Source organism: Delphinus delphis, chromosome 9 (assembly GCF_949987515.2).
Source record: "Delphinus delphis chromosome 9, mDelDel1.2, whole genome shotgun sequence".
NCBI classification, from domain to species: Eukaryota; Metazoa; Chordata; class Mammalia; order Artiodactyla; family Delphinidae; genus Delphinus; species Delphinus delphis.
Genome location: NC_082691.1, coordinates 32441418 through 32457103, shown reverse-complemented (window position 1 = coordinate 32457103; position 15686 = coordinate 32441418). Strand labels below are relative to the sequence as shown.

At 43.1% G+C, this 15686-nt stretch overlaps 1 long non-coding RNA gene across 1 annotated transcript; it reads left to right on the top strand.

Annotated features, from left to right (window-relative positions):
* Positions 1-429: 429 nt before the first annotated feature.
* LOC132430621 (uncharacterized) lies at positions 430-15302 on the top strand. Its single transcript, XR_009520539.1, has 5 exons — positions 430-2180; positions 3489-3612; positions 4247-4434; positions 14667-14799; positions 15214-15302. It is a non-coding gene; the product is annotated as an uncharacterized lncRNA (long non-coding RNA).
* Positions 15303-15686: the final 384 nt, after the last annotated feature.

Below are 15686 nucleotides of genomic sequence, written 5' to 3'. Positions count from 1 at the left end.
AGACTTAATGTTGGCCATGGCTGCACAAGGATGCTTTAAAGTATGAAACAGATGAATGAAGACATCTTCTTTACCCAAAACATTAGTTTATGTTAAAAATTATTGCAGGGCTTCCCTGGTGGCGCAGTGGTTGAGAGTCCGCCTGCCGATGCAGGGGACACGGGTTCATGCCCCGGTCCGGGAAGATCCCACATGCCGCAAAGCGGCTGGGCCCGTGAGCCATGGCCGCTGAGCCTGCGCGTCCAGAGCCTGTGCTCCGCAACAGGAGAGGCCACAATAGTGAGAGGCCCACGTACTGCAAAAAAAAAAAAGAAAATTATTGCAGAAGAAGAAACTCAATGGGGTCTGACTTCAATAATACTCATCAAAGGTAAATTAATATAACAAAATACCACTTCATGCCCATCAAATGGGCAAAAATCAAAGTCTTACAATAACAGTGTTAATGAAGATGTAACATTGTGGAGACTCTGGTGAGCTGCTGATAGGAGTGTGGATTGGTGCAAGCACTCCAGAGAGCCATTTGGCAATATCTAGTAACTTTGAAGATGATCATCCTCTGCAACCTAGAAGTTTTACTCCTCTGCAAGGCCCTTGCTCCTCAAAGCGTGGTCCTAGGACCAGCAACATCAACACCATCTGGAAACTATGCAGAATCTCAGGCCCCATCCCAAACCTACCAAATCAGAGTCTGCATTTTAACAAGACTCACCAGATGATTATATGCACATGAATATATGAGAAACTACTGCATGTGGGAAAAGGAGACATGTATAAAACTTTAAATAGAATTGCTTGTAGTAGCAAAACATTGGAAAAAACCAGAAGTCCATGCCCATGATAACAGATACACTTTGGTATAATAGGATACATCTGTACAACAACTTGAGTTACATGTATAAACAGCCAAGAAAGCACAGGTGCAGAATGATTTGTCTAATATACCACTGAAAGTACAAAGTACAAAACAATATTATATATTGCTTATGAATTTATAAACATAGTAAAGGAATAACAGCATGAGAATAATAAGCACCAAATTCAGAATAGAGCTTGTTCAGGGTGGGGAAAAAAAAGAATGAGATTTAGGAGGCATATACAGGGGGCTTTATATCTGTGACTTTTTAAAAATTTAAACGTAATATGACAATAGTAAAATTTTATAGAGTGGGTGATGAGTACATAATTATTCATTATATTTTTTCTGTACTTTTCCATGTACTTGAAATAAGTTTACAAATTTTTAAAGGTTTAATTTAGAAAAACAAAAAAAGGAATGCCTTCTTTCCCACCCTCAATTTTGTATTATCGAGTAGCTTTTAGATTTCTGAAGTGATCACTATGAATCAACTAGTTTGTCAAATTGTTTCCAAGTCTTGAATTAAATATTCCACTCTGAAGATTCCATTCATTCAAGTACTGAAGTACAAGGAGTAAAACTACTCTAAAGAACAACTGACTGTGGATGTAGACCATGTTATTTTTGCTGCTAATGAAATGTTAAAGGTACACATTCAAATATTTGTGGAGCAAAATGGAAACTACATTTGATTCACTTATTTGGGTAAGAATATGTGTTTGTCTCTCTACTTACACCAGACAAGGAAGATAATCTAGAATCAATATGATAACCTTGAGGCTCTTTTCTCAACCATATGTTATCAACCAACTGGAAGTCTAGTCTTATTTCCTTGGTCATTTATAACGTAAACAGCATTTAGTCCTGTCAGCATTGAAGTGGAGAAATAGAGGAATTCTCTGCCACTGATATTTTTTTATCACAATGGTTGTCAAGCTTTTCCATTTGGAAACCTTCTACTGACTCTATATGATTCACATCTCCCCTATACCAAGAAAAAAAAATTCAAAAGAGGACATGACTTTACTGGAATTATCTATTAATTTAGAAGCTATTCAACTGAGGGACATTTACATAATTCAGCAGAGAAAACATACAGTTCTGTGTAAGAAAAAGTTTGCCTGATTTATAGGAATTGTTGATCATCAATATTAAGGACCCGCCAAATGCAAATGTTACACTAAGGATTCAGTCCTAAGACCTATTGAGGTTTGGAAACAGGCTCTGAAGGATTATGGGAAGTTCTAAACAAAGTGTCAAGTCTATCAAGGAGCTCATCATCAAAGATGAAGATGAAGGAGAATAGAATCAAATTCAAATGGTAACATATATACAAAAGCACTGCAGTGAGTATATCAAAATGCTACAGGGTAAGGTTAATGGAGTCACGAGGAGCCATGAGCCTGTGGTAACTTCCCAGAGGAAATGAATTTTAATAGTTTTGAGAGGGAAGTGAAATCATAATGGGAAGGAGAAATAGCTCAAAGGGCCAGAAGTGAGCTTCTAAAGCGAGCTAAGCGGAGCCTGGGAAGACTATATTCACTTTATGATATAGAGTTTGAAAAGATTATCTCTTTAGATGATCTAAATGTGAGCTTGGGCAGGTTAACTTTTCTAATCCTCTTATCTGTAGAATAGGTAATATTCAACACCCAGAGATTGTGTGATCAGTAATGAGTGTAACATCCTTAGGAGAGAAATTATGTTCAATAATTCCATTATTCACTAAAATTATGCTTGTTCACTATAGAGAATTCAGACCACATAGAAATACATAAAGTGAAAATTATACTCCACGTTCCCAATAACATTGTCTTTAACATTTTTGTGTGCATTTCTTCCATTTTTATTCCTTATACACATTCTGATAGGTATTATCATTATCGATGCTATCATACTATTTTGCATCTTGTCACTGAACAGAACGTCTTGAAGAACCTTCCATGTCAGTACATATAGATTTACCTTACAGTTTTTTGTTTTTTTAGATAAGTAGATCTATTAATATAGGATGCTTATGAAGGATAGAAGCAGGCAAGCAAGAGAGCTCTGCCCCGAGAACTAAGTGGGCTACATTTTTATAATCAAAGGAAAAGTGGGGAGGGAGAAAAGACCACCTTCTTCCTCTTCCTTTGTAAAATTATTGCAGGAAACTTGGGCACAAGAGGTTGGTCATGTCCCAGGTGAGTCCCTGGGTTGGGCCATCAATTCTTTCCTTCGCACAGGAAAGAATTCAAGAGTGAGCCATAATAAACTGAAAGCAGAGATACACATTCCATGGACAGAATGCGGTCTGTCCCAAAAGGCGAGAGTGGCCCCAGCAGAAACATGCTCCACATACAGGGGGCGGGCCATCTCAAAAGGCGAGAGCGGCTGACCTCACTGTTTTCAAAGTCCATAGAGTATTCCACTGTGTGTCCATTGCTTAATTTACTTAACCAGGCCCCTATTTATGGGCCAACAGTCCTTCACTAGGACATTCTAGAACATATATCTTTGCATTGTGGTAATGTTTTGTAAGAAGCAAAAGTGCTGAGTTGAAAATTTTTCATTTTAATAGAGTTTGTTAAATTGTTCTTTGAAAAGTCTTATTGATTTATCCCTCTCCGCTTTCCTCCCCACCATGTAGGTGCTGAAGACAGAAGACATAACCTATTCGCATTTCAAAGGATAATAGATGATGAATTTTTTGTCATTGAAAATATACAGCAGTAATAGCCATGAAGACTGGGAGACTGACCAGCAGCGTTGCCGTAAGTCCCTTCCAGTGAGCCCCTGGACCAGTCCTGTGTGGACATTGCCTCAGGTCTTATGTGCTTTTTTTCATCAAAACCAGAGATCTGTATATATATATAATACATCCATATGCATACATAATCAGATACATTGTTGCTATTATTATTTTGAGCAGACTGATATTTGTTAGATCAATTAACAGTAAGAAAAATAAAACTTTTCTTTTACCTTCAAAAAACAAAAAGAACAATCCAGAGACCCAGAGAGACAGGATTCCCAACTGCTCTGAAGATGCCATCTGCCCTGCAGGCCAGTTTTTGTGCTTGACCAAACAGCGGAATCTCATCAAAACAGAAAGGAAAAAAAAATTTCTTGGCAGAAAGTACCACCTTAGGCAGCTCACTGGTGGGGGCAGAATTGGACAGGGATGGCTTTAAGAAACAACCCTAGCCTTCTAACTGGCCAAGCAGCTTCTAACAAGCTGCTAAAGGAAGAGGAAAATGAAACTCTAAGGGAGAAAGAACTATCCCCAAGTGACTGAGGCACCTCCTGACCTCACATGCTTCCTTATCTAGCTTAGAGCCCATGGCCTATCAGTCAATCACTCTTAAAGATATGTAACTGCAACTCTTCTGCATCCCCTTCCTCCAGGTACTTGCCTGGCCAACCTGAAACCCAGGGAGGCTGTCTCCTGTGACCAACACACCTGCAGGGCAGAGTGGTGCTACAGACAGCTGCGCTGTGAGTCACGATCTACGATCTCGGTGACACTGCCCAGAAATCCACACAGTTCCTCCAGGGGGCTCGGGCAGTACCGAAAGGTTAATACTTGATTGCAGGTAATACTCGATTACACTGTTCCCAACTAAGCCGTTCTCCACTGTCGCCTAATCTATCTTCTCTCTGAAAGAATGACCCCTCCTCATACTTCACAGAGAATTCGAAGCCATCCAAGAAGACATTGGTCATTCTCTTCTGCACTCCAAGTCCAGCCCTTCACACATGCTATCTGACACCACCAGTTATCCACTCCCCCTTCACCGAGTCTCCCATAAATGTCACACATGCTGTAGCATCTCCTCCCTGCTTGGGGGGTGGAGAAACAAATGCAAAATGCTCTCCATCTCATCTTCTCGCCACCACTCCAGCTCTCTACTCCCTGTAACAGCCGTGTGTCTTTAAATGTTAGCTTCACTTGGTGGCTCCCCTCCTCTGCCCAGTCTCCTCTCACTCTTCAACCCATTTGTCTCCCACCCGCCATTCGCCTGAAACTGTCCTTGGTAAGGTCTCGCTACCAGTTAGGCTTCTTTTCAGGCTCCCTTTTCATCTGACAACATTCCTGCCACAGCTCCAGACTCTACATCTTCTCTGAAAGTCAGTGAAGAAAAAAAGATTCCAAGCAAAATTCCCACAGCCTCTCTGGCTCTGCTCAGGGCTATGTGCCCATCCTGGATCAGTCATGGAATACACAGAGGCTCTTCTGATGTCCTGACCAAACTCTGATACAAAGGTCTCCTTTTTAATGGCTGCATAGTATTCCATTGCATGAATGTATCATTATTTATTTAACCTCTCCTTTGCTAATGGACATTTGGATTTTTCTGGCAATTTACTAACATAAATAATGCCAGGATGCACTTTCTTAGACCTTGCCCACCTACATACACACTCATACTCACACAGTTCTTTCTTCACCAAACTCATAGAGCTCATGACTGCTGAATTGTGCTTTTTGTGTTTTTGAGGATCTTTCCATCACACCACCAACATGTCACATTGTATGTTCCTGTGACCACTATGTGGAAGAGAAGGGGGGAGGGGACACTGGAGGCTGCAATGTCTAGACTTTGTCTTCACTGTCTTCAGTTCACTAAATGTAGTCCAGCTGTCAAGAAAGGAGCTCTATGAAGTTTAACCTAAAATTAGAAGAAAAAAAAGCTTCAAATTTCTATGGAAGTCTCATTTGCCTTCTAATTTCTCTGGGTGACCTGGAGGTGCAGGGGGAGGCAACTTTCTCCTAATCTGTTCTGCCCTGTAGCCTCTGTTTCCACCATAACAGTTCGCAGGAACTGTTAAAAACCTTGAAATTTCCCATTTGCCTTCTTTTGCCATTGTCTAAGAGCTGCTATGACCCAAGCTGCAGAGAGAGCCTCTACCACATCCCTCCAACCTCCATCCTCAAGGAGGTGACAGCACCCCCAGACCAATGCCTGATGTCTTAGCCCTTGTCTTGATCCCCTGCTTTGTGGTACTGGCCTTGCCTGTCCCACAATGCCCTTATCCTGCCAACCCATCACTCTGAAGCTATAAATCAGCACTTCTGGTTAACTAAATGCAGCATCTCTCAGAATGTCATGTGTTCTTTCTGCTTCTGATGCCTGATTTTTAAAAAAATAATGTCTTTACAAACCTCTCTGGGCTAGCTTCAGTTTAGAAGTCCTAGAACTCAGCTCTAACACTATCCAGATCTGTCTGCAGTTAATACTTGATTACACTTCATGTCCTTTTTTTTTTTTTTCTTTTGCGATACGCGGGCCTCTCACTGTTGTAGCATCTCCCGTTGCGGAGCACAGGCTCCGGACGCGCAGGCCCAGTGGCCATGGCTCATGGGCCCAGCCGCTTCGCGGCATGTGGGATCTTCCCAGATCGGGGCACGAACCCGTGTCCCCTGCATTGGCAGGCGGACCCTCAACCACTGCGCTACCAGGGAAGCCCCTTCCTGTCCTTTTATTGTTGATAAATAAGCTTTCTCTTCCTTGACTTGTGGAAAATTGTTTTTGCATTTTTTTCTCTTGTGCCTGTACATGCTCAGTGCCGTGACCAAACACCACCAACCCCATTCTCCCGTCCTTACAACAAAAGTCCTCTTTGTCCTCCTTCTCCCCCCATGCCCAGCAGAGAGCGAAAACACAGACTGAAAATATTCTCTCTCCTAGCCCTTTCTGATGGGATCCCTGCCCCTCTCCCTCAGCATTTGCAACTCCACACGGGTTCCCAGGGAAAATCCCAGCCCCCTTTGGAATACGGTCTTCCCTCGGGTCACATTTGCTGATATTTTGTAAACGAAACTTTCTTTTACTGGCACTTAGTAAACTGAATGAACAAGTATCAGTACTACTCATAGGGACTTCGCTCGTGGTCCAGTGGCTAAGACTCCGTGCTCCCAATGCAGGGGGCCCGGGTTCAATCCCCGGTCAGGGAACTAGATCCCATATGGCGCAACTAAGAGTTCACATGCCACAATTCAACACCCGGCACAACCAAATAAATAATTTTTTTTTAAGTACTACTCATAAAATATAGAGAGAACTTACAACTGCCAGCATTGTTTCTAAAGGGTGTTACAAACGCTGCACTATTGACATTAGTTAACACATTTGTTTTAAAGACTCAGTTTTATCAGAAGCTTCAAAACAGAATCAGGAATGATGTACAAGTTATAGTCCCTGCCTTGTGATTATTTTGGTTTTCCAAAGCCTCATTTTTTTCTAGATCTGCATACATGAGTGATTCTTTATCCTGTGAAAGTAGTACTTTATCACTACATAGCTCCCTAATTCCCATTTACTCACAAGATTTAGAAGAGGAGCTCAAAAGGAAAGTTATTCAACTTGAAACAAAATTTCTAGTAAGAAAATAACTAAGCGGGCTTCCCTGGTGGTGCAGTGGTTACGAATCCGCCTGCCAATGCAGGGGACAGGGGTTCGAGCCCTGGATTGGGAAGATACCACGTGCTGCGGAGCAACTAAGCCCGTACACCACAACTCCTGAGCCTGCGCTCTAGAGCCCACGAGCCACAACTACTGAGCCCTCGTACCACAACTACTGATGCCCGCATGCCTAGATCCCGTGCTCTGAAACAAGAGAAGCCAGCACAATGAGAAAGCTGCGTACCGCAACGAAGAGTAACCCTGCTCATTGCAACTAGAGAAAGCCCATGTGCAGCAACGAAGACCCAATGCAGCCGAAACTAAATTAAAAAAAAAAAAAGAAAATAAGAAAATAACTAAGGCTTGAAGCAGAAGAAACCCCAGCTGGCCTATTTCCATTACCTAATTAAGAAGGTAAATCAAGGGACTGCCGTGGCGGTCCAGTGGTTAAGACTCCACACTTCTAATGTAGGGGGCACAGGTTTGATCCCTGGTTGGGGAACTAAGTCCTACATGCTATGCAGTGTGGCCAAACAAAAAAGAAGGTGAATCAATATACGAATGTTTGCTGATTTGATTAATTTGGGGGGTGGTGAATTACATTTATGGTATTCAATGTCTCAGTCTATAATAATGCACATATGTACATATGACTCTTTTTTTTAATTTCCTTCCTTTTTAAAAATTTATTTATTTATTTTGGCTGTGTCGGGTCTTACTTGTGGCACGCGGGCTCTTTGTTGCGGCGCGTGGGCTTCTCTCTAGTTGTGGCGTGGGCTCCAGTGCACGTGGGCTCTGTAGTTGAGGAACACGGGCTTAGTTGCCCCGAGGCATGTGGGATCTTGTTCCCATACCAGGGATCAAACCCACGTCCTCTGCATTGGAAAGGGGATTCCTAACCACGGGACCACCAGGGAAGTCCCACATATGACTCTTTTAAAGAACAGATTCTCTGATCCCCCAAGTCCCACTGGAGCCAACACTTTTCTGCAGTCCTATGAGATCCAGGATTGTTTTCCTCTGGTTTGTCCCAGAGTGTGGCACGTCTACCTCTGGAGGTACCTGAGATGACTTTTGGAGGTATGTGAACACATTTTTAAATTTCAACCGGTTTCCAATATTTATTTTACAATAGATTACTTTTCTATAGCTACAGTAGATTATTTTTCTACAGATAGAAAAAAACATAGCTAGCGTATCAAACTCCTGAATTCATGAGTACTATTGCTTAGGGTGAGATTAAAGTATCACTAGTAGATCCAAAGATAAATATTAAGTAAAAACTACAATAAAAAGTACACAGATATGACAAAAATCAGGAAGGTGGTACAAGGGTGACTGAGGTTGAGAAGACCCTGCTCTCTCTCTCATGCTGCCTGAAACATTATGGTGCTTCATCAGACTTCAATAATGTGATACCTGACCCTCATCCATCCTTTTTCCTGCAATATTTCAAATAGTCTGCCACAGGCAAGGTGAGTTAACTTAGTGGCTGGCTTTCTGTGCTCCCTGTTTCCTGCATAGCTGGTGCAGCAAAGCAGAACCCACCTGCTGAACTAATTGTGCTGAATTTGGGCATCAGAAAAGATGCTGGTCATTTATCTGCTCAGTGGCTAGTGAGTTCTTTGGCATTTGTTTTACTTTTGAGAAGGACAAAGAGGGAGGTAATGATCTTCTCTCCAGGAGTCCTGGGCAGCTGACTCAGAGTCACAGGACTTGCTGGCCTGGAGGCATTTCAACACCAGGCTCGGGCCCTTGCAGAGCAAATCCCATGACTCCAAGGGACTGCCCCCACTCACTGTTGTGCCAGAATGCCCCTGTGAATGATACTGCTCAAGTGAGTAGGTCCTGGAAAAATCTTCTTATGTTATAAGAATTTTATGGGAAGAAGGTGCTTGATCTTGTAGGACTTAATTTATTTTAACAATTGTTATTTATTCAGGTATAACTTTATTCTAGAAAGGATATGAGATGACTTACAAAAATATTCACAGTAAGATAAAACTTTAAACAAGTAGATGAGGAAACTAGGGCAAAAGGAAAGTGAGAGGGCTTCCCTGTTGGCGCAGTGGTTGAGAGTCCGCCTTCCGATGCAGGGGACACGGGTTGGTGCCCCGGTCTGGGAAGATCCCACATGCCGCGGAGCGGCTGGGCCCGTGAGCCATGGCCGCTGGGCCTGCGCGTCCGGAGCCTGTGCTCCGCAACGGGAGAGGCCACAACGGTGAGAGGCCCGCGTACCGCAAAAAAAAAGGGAAAGTGAGAGCAGGAAAGATAAAATGGAGCCAAGAATGAAGACTGTCACCAACATGCTTGCAATACGGGCTCTGCGCTTTCTAGCGGTGGTGGCACAGGGGCCTCTAGGCTTCCTCACAGCGTGAAGGCAGCAATGAGTGATGAGCCCATAGTGACCCTGACTTTTTTCCTAAAAAGAGAACACAAACAAACAGCTGCTCAGGACAAGGCTAACCATTCCATGTGCTGAGATCAGAGGAGTTTCTAGTGTACATGTGATGCCTTCAATAGCATCCTTAATAGTGTCCCTAGGGTGCACCATGGTGGCTTCCCAGGGCTGGTTAATACCAGGTCCTTAAGCAGAGGTGGACAACTGATTTCTGACGAATATCTGAAGGCAATTCAGCAGAGAAAGGGTAGTCTTTCAGCAAACGGTGCTGGAACAATTGGATATTCACATGCAAAAGATGAACTTTGAGCCATACCTCACATCATACATAAAAATTCATTCAAATGGACCATATTTTCATTTTCATATTTAATTTAATAGCTGTACTGAGGCATAATAAATAGTAATAAATAATAATAAATTATTGTTCATATTTAACGTGTACAGTTAAATAACTTTGACACACATACGTATCCAGGAAGAACAGAATTGCTGCTGAGGGAAGGCAGACTACATCATCGGTCAAGGTTCAGCTGCAGAGAACAGAATACATTCTAGCAGAAAATGCCACTCTAGTTGAAGCAGAAAAAGACATTTCAGAGTATAAAATGATGTAACAATAGAGGCTCTACCCTGAGCTTCTAGGAACAACTCTCAGTCTCACGACCAAGCCAGAGTCAGCAAGCTGCCTCTGCTAAGCTAGGAAGCCACCCTGACTTCTGCAGGCCTCAGAGCTCTACCACTTCCTCCTCATTAGTAAAGAGATGCATGTGCCCTGCCTCTCCTCATAAAATCAGTTCCAAATTCAGGTCTTGCAACTGATTGTTGAAACCTAGCTGACATCTGGAACTCTAGCTTCAAGAAAGTCTGGGCAATGTAGTTTTTAGCTTTCCAGCCTCTGCAGTACTGGAAGGCACTTTATTTTATTTTTATTTATTTATTTTGGCTGTGTTGGGTCTTCGTTGCTGTGTGCGGGCTTCTCACTGCAGTGGCTTCTCTTGTTGCGGAGCAAGGGCTCAGTAGTTTTGGCACGTGAGCTCTAGAGCGCAGGCTCAGTAGTTGTGGCGTGCAGGCTTAGTTGCTCCGCAGCATGTGGGATCTTCCCGGAGCAGGGATTGCACCCATGTCCCCTGCATTGGCAGGCAGATTCTTAACCACTGCGCCACCAGGGAAGCCCTGGAAGATACTTTAGAAGGAGCTTGGGGTAGATGTAGAGCAAACAAATCCACAATACCCATCACGCTGTGGAAGGAGTTGGTTTGGGGGACAAAATCAGGAGTTCAGTTTTGAACATGGTAACTTTAAGGTACCTTTTAGATAGAATAGTAGAGGTGTATAGTAGGCAGGGGAATAAAATGCTGCAGCATAATATAGTGGTACAAGCACAGATTCTGGGTCTTGGGTTGGGTCTGGGTCTTGAACCCAGTCTGCTGGTGTTCATATCATACCTATATCATTTATTAGCTGTGTGACATTGGAAAAGTTACTTAACATCTCTGTGCCTCAAATTTTATCACCTATAAAATGGGAATAGTAATAGCATTTGCCTAAGTAAGGTTGCTATGAAGACTTAAATTAGTTAAGTTTTGTAAATTGTTTAAAACAATACCTGTCACAAAAGAAGTGTGTTTGCTCTAGTAATAATTACTATTGTCTTAATTAATAATTATTGTTTAATTAATAATGCAGGTGGTCCTCCATATCATGGGTTCTGGGAAATAATGAATTTGTGCTATTTTAAGCCACTAAATTTTTTTGTTACATAGCAACAGATAACCAATACAGTCGCCTAAGTATGAAGTGATATTAAGGAATTATTAAGTTAGAACTGTTACAATTTGGAGTTACAAAACATGTTCTTTTTACCCTGGGGTGCTGCCTGCCTGCCTCTCCCAGAGAGCCTCAACCCCTGTGCTGGGCCCAGTGACGCTGCCTGGACAGTATGTGCTGACCAAGGCGGCCCAGTCCGATGCCACCCGCTCCTGTTCATCCAGCCCCAGGTCCTGGTGGCTTCCACCCCTGCCTCTACCCTCTGACTGGGCTTTGCATGTTCCGCTGACCCAGGGAGGTGGTGGGTGGAGGCGCCAGGCTTCAGCTGCCTTCTGGGGTAGAACACTTACCTGACCACGGCGGGTCAGCGGTGCTCACCCCAGTGAAAGCAATTCCAACTTTAAAAAAAAAAGGTGATTTTTTATTAGTGATACATACAGAAATATGCAGGAAGTGTCTGGGATTTATTTTAAAATAATGGTAAAGAAATAAATAGATCAAAATATATGAAGAAAACACGGTAAAATGTTAGTAATGACTAGATCCAGGTGATAGATATACATGGAATCATTGTGCTATTCTGCCCTTAGATATGTCTGAAATTTTTCATATTAAAATGTAAATATACATACATATAGATGGGTGTGTATAGAGAGAGAATTCTGTCTTAAAGCCCGTTTCTCCTCTTCCTCCTTTATGTTGATGTTTCCTAATTGTCGCTTTCATTTGTCTCACGAGGGTATCCCCTTTGGGTGGACTGTATTTCTAAAAGATGTCCCTATTAAAGCATACTTTTATAATCTTCTCCTCTTAAAAGTTGGATTAAGCCTGCAAACTCCAGCTCTGTGCGTCCTGGAGTCCAGTGTGAGCCCCCACAGGGGGACAGCCACCTCCTCTCAGCAGGTCTGGTTGAGCCCCTGGGGGCTGGAATGCCCTTGAACAATGGCCCTTATTTGCTGCCTTTCAGGGGGCCTGGCGTGCTCTCCTGGTGCCAACCCCAGCTGTCTTTTTCACCATTCTGAGCTCTCCTCCGGCACCTCGGCCGAGCCTTAATTCTTTCTCAGAAACCCGATTCCTTCGGCAGAAGCCATGTGTCCGCTCAGGCCCCATCTGACAGCTGTGGCCCCTGGCCTGGCCCTACAGACATTCAGTGTTCCCTTTCACAGGCCGTGGCGTGTTCCTGCCAGAAAAGTCCACTTCCTTTACGAGTCTCTTTTCCATGGTGTCGCTCTTTGTGGCCTTGAGTGTCATGCCAATTCCTTGCACACTTGATGAAAGGATTTGGGGGCAGAAAACTTGAATCAATGGGGTCTTTTTATTTTTGAACATCAGTAAACAGCACAAATCAGTTCAATGAGTTCAGACTCAGTTATTTCCATGCTTGGTGCAGTCTCTACCCAGCATTAAATCCCACTGAAAATGCCTCTTATTATCTCCAGCTAATGAAGAATGTTGCTCTTTTTTCGTGGTTTGAACACACTCCAAAACACTGGCCTGAAAGATCAGTTTAACACTGGACAGCACTGAATACAAAAATCTTTAACTTTCCCTTTTCTACAGCTCACTGACATTATTCTAATCGTTTTCTTTCCTCTTCATTTATTCTGCTCACTGACAGTATTTTTATCTGTTTGGTAGTGTAAAATGCAACCATTTGTTTTTGAGACTAATGAAGACATGCCAGGATCCTTTCCATTGATTCAGTTATGAATAATATAATTAGAGATTAAGAGGTCCAGTTAACCTGTTAATTTGTCATAGTTGTACCTCCATCAAAACGGCCCCTTCTCACCTGTGTCATTCCCAATATCCAAACCCAGGAAGAACACTTCACAGTATATTGTGGCACCAGCAAAGAATATGACCCTCAATATTTTTTACTTAAAAATAATTGGTGGTATATGAATTTACTGAGAAATAAAACCACAGAACAAATATTCCTGAAAGAAGATTTTAAGGCAAAAAAATCTATATATTGTCCCCTGTAATACTGAATGCCCCCATATTTTTAAAAGGTTAAATCTTTTATAGTTAAACCACTAATACCACGAGCATAAGTTAAGTGGTACCAGTGATATAGCTTCATCAGGTACTGATAACACCTAGTGAAACCCTCAGCCCAGCAAGAGGGTTCAGTGGCAGATTCCAGAATCAGACTGCAGGGGTTCAAATCTCAGTTCTAGTACTTACTGTGTGACCTTGGGCAAATTGCTTCACCTCTCAGTGCCTTAGTCCCCTCATCTGAAAAATCAGAACAATTAGAGTACCTATTGTCTCCTCTCCTCACCTTGGTGGGTTGTTGTGAGGATGTAAAACACTTAAATTATTGTCCAACATGGGCTTCCCTGGTGGCGCAGTGGTTGAGAGTCCGCCTGCCAATGCAGGGGACGCGGGTTCGTGCCCCAGTCTGGGAAGATCCCACGTGCTGCGGAACGGCTGGGCCCGTGAGCCATGGCCGCTGGGCCTGCGCATCCGGAGCCTGTGCTCCGCAGCGGAAGAGGCCACAACAGCGAGAGGCCTGTGTACCGCAAAAAAAAAAATATATTGTCCAACATATGGAAAACAATCATTGTCATTGCCATTGTTGTTATCCTGGGTGGATGACCATTAACTCTCTCTGCTCTAGCCTCACAGCCCTGCCAGAATGTTCTTCCTGCAGCACTGCTACCTTCTTTTCTCACACTAGCCCACACTTGACAAAACCTCTGGCATTTTTTCATTCATCAAGTGATCTGCCACTCTCCCTTGGGGGAAGTTTCATTTCTGTGGCAGGATAAATCACCAGGCTTTCACTCAGAAGGCAGAAATGATCAGGAAACCCCAGGTCACAACATGAAACAGATCTGGTTTTTCAAGATCCTCATTAACTTAAAAAACTTTAAAAAAAATGTTAACCTAGATGGAAAGTTGAGCTAACTTTATCCCTCTGTTTGAAGCACATTCTCATTAGTCTCCACATAAGTCTGTTCCCTTGTTTTATATTTTACTTATTCTCTTGTTCACTTTCCTCACTCCCATCTTCCCCCACCCCAGCATTCTATGTTTAAGGTGACTCTCTGTTTCGGGCTTTGTGAAAAGGCGGTGTGGCAGTGGTGAATGCACGTGTCTTTAAGTTACACATGTGTTGTGTGTGATGTTCCCCCTACAGTCTTAAGGTCCACGCGGTTGTGAGGACTTCTAGGCTTCTCTTCTCCCTGCTGCCTAGTACCCCAGAGCACCCATCCTTACATCTGACTCTCCTGGTCCCCAGGTGACAGACACCCAAGTTGCTCCCAAACATCCTCTACAACAAACCAGGGAAAAGAGAGGTTCTCGGAAGATGGTCTTGGGAAATCTTGCTACTACGTGGATGAAAATAAAATTGGATCCCCACCTACCACTAGGTACGAAGTGAACTCTAGATCGATTAAAGACCAATGTCCGAAAGCTGAAACAATGGGATTAATAGAAGTAGGTGTGGGTGACTATCTAAGTGACCTGGCGGAGTAGAGAACTTCTTAAACTAAACCTCAAAAGCATGAAAGTCCTTGAACATTTCTTCCATTCACCTTGGTTTTCCAGTCCTCCCTCACCTCTTGGTCAGCCCTTCTCAATTGCCGAGAGGTTATCTTTTGTTTAAAAACAAAAGTGGAACAACAAAACCTTCAATTCGCCCTTCCTGTAAATCAAAGAGATAGTCTTTTTTCTAGGGTTTTCCTTCGTCCGGCTCAGGGGTCAGTAATCTATGGCCCATGAGCCAAGTCTAGCCTACCTCACAGTTTGGTACAGTGTGCTAAAAAAGGTTTTTACATTTTCAGATGGTTGAGGAAAAAACAGAAGAAGAATATTTTGTGACACTTGAACAACCTATGAAATGTCAGTGTCCATAAATAAAGTTCTGTTGGAACCCAGCCAAAATCACTTATTTCCATCTTGTCTACACCTGCTTTCTCACCGCAGCTGCAGGACTGAGTAGTTGTGACAGAGACTGTACAACTCCCAAAGCCTGAAGTATTGACTCTCTGGCCCTTGACTGGAAAAGGTCTGCCACCTGGATTGCATGCCCCTTGAGGATGGGAGTCGTATCCAATAGGTCTTTTATTTCCCTGATGTCTTAGCACAGGGCCTTGCAGGTAAGCAGTGCTATTTATAACACATAGGACTACTTTTGGCTTCAAGTAACAGAATACCCTACCGATAGGGTTTTTAATTCTAACGTGACAAGGAATCCAGAGATAGGGCTGGCACTGATTCAACAGCTCAAGGTCTCTTCCCCTGTCCCCTCAGGGTT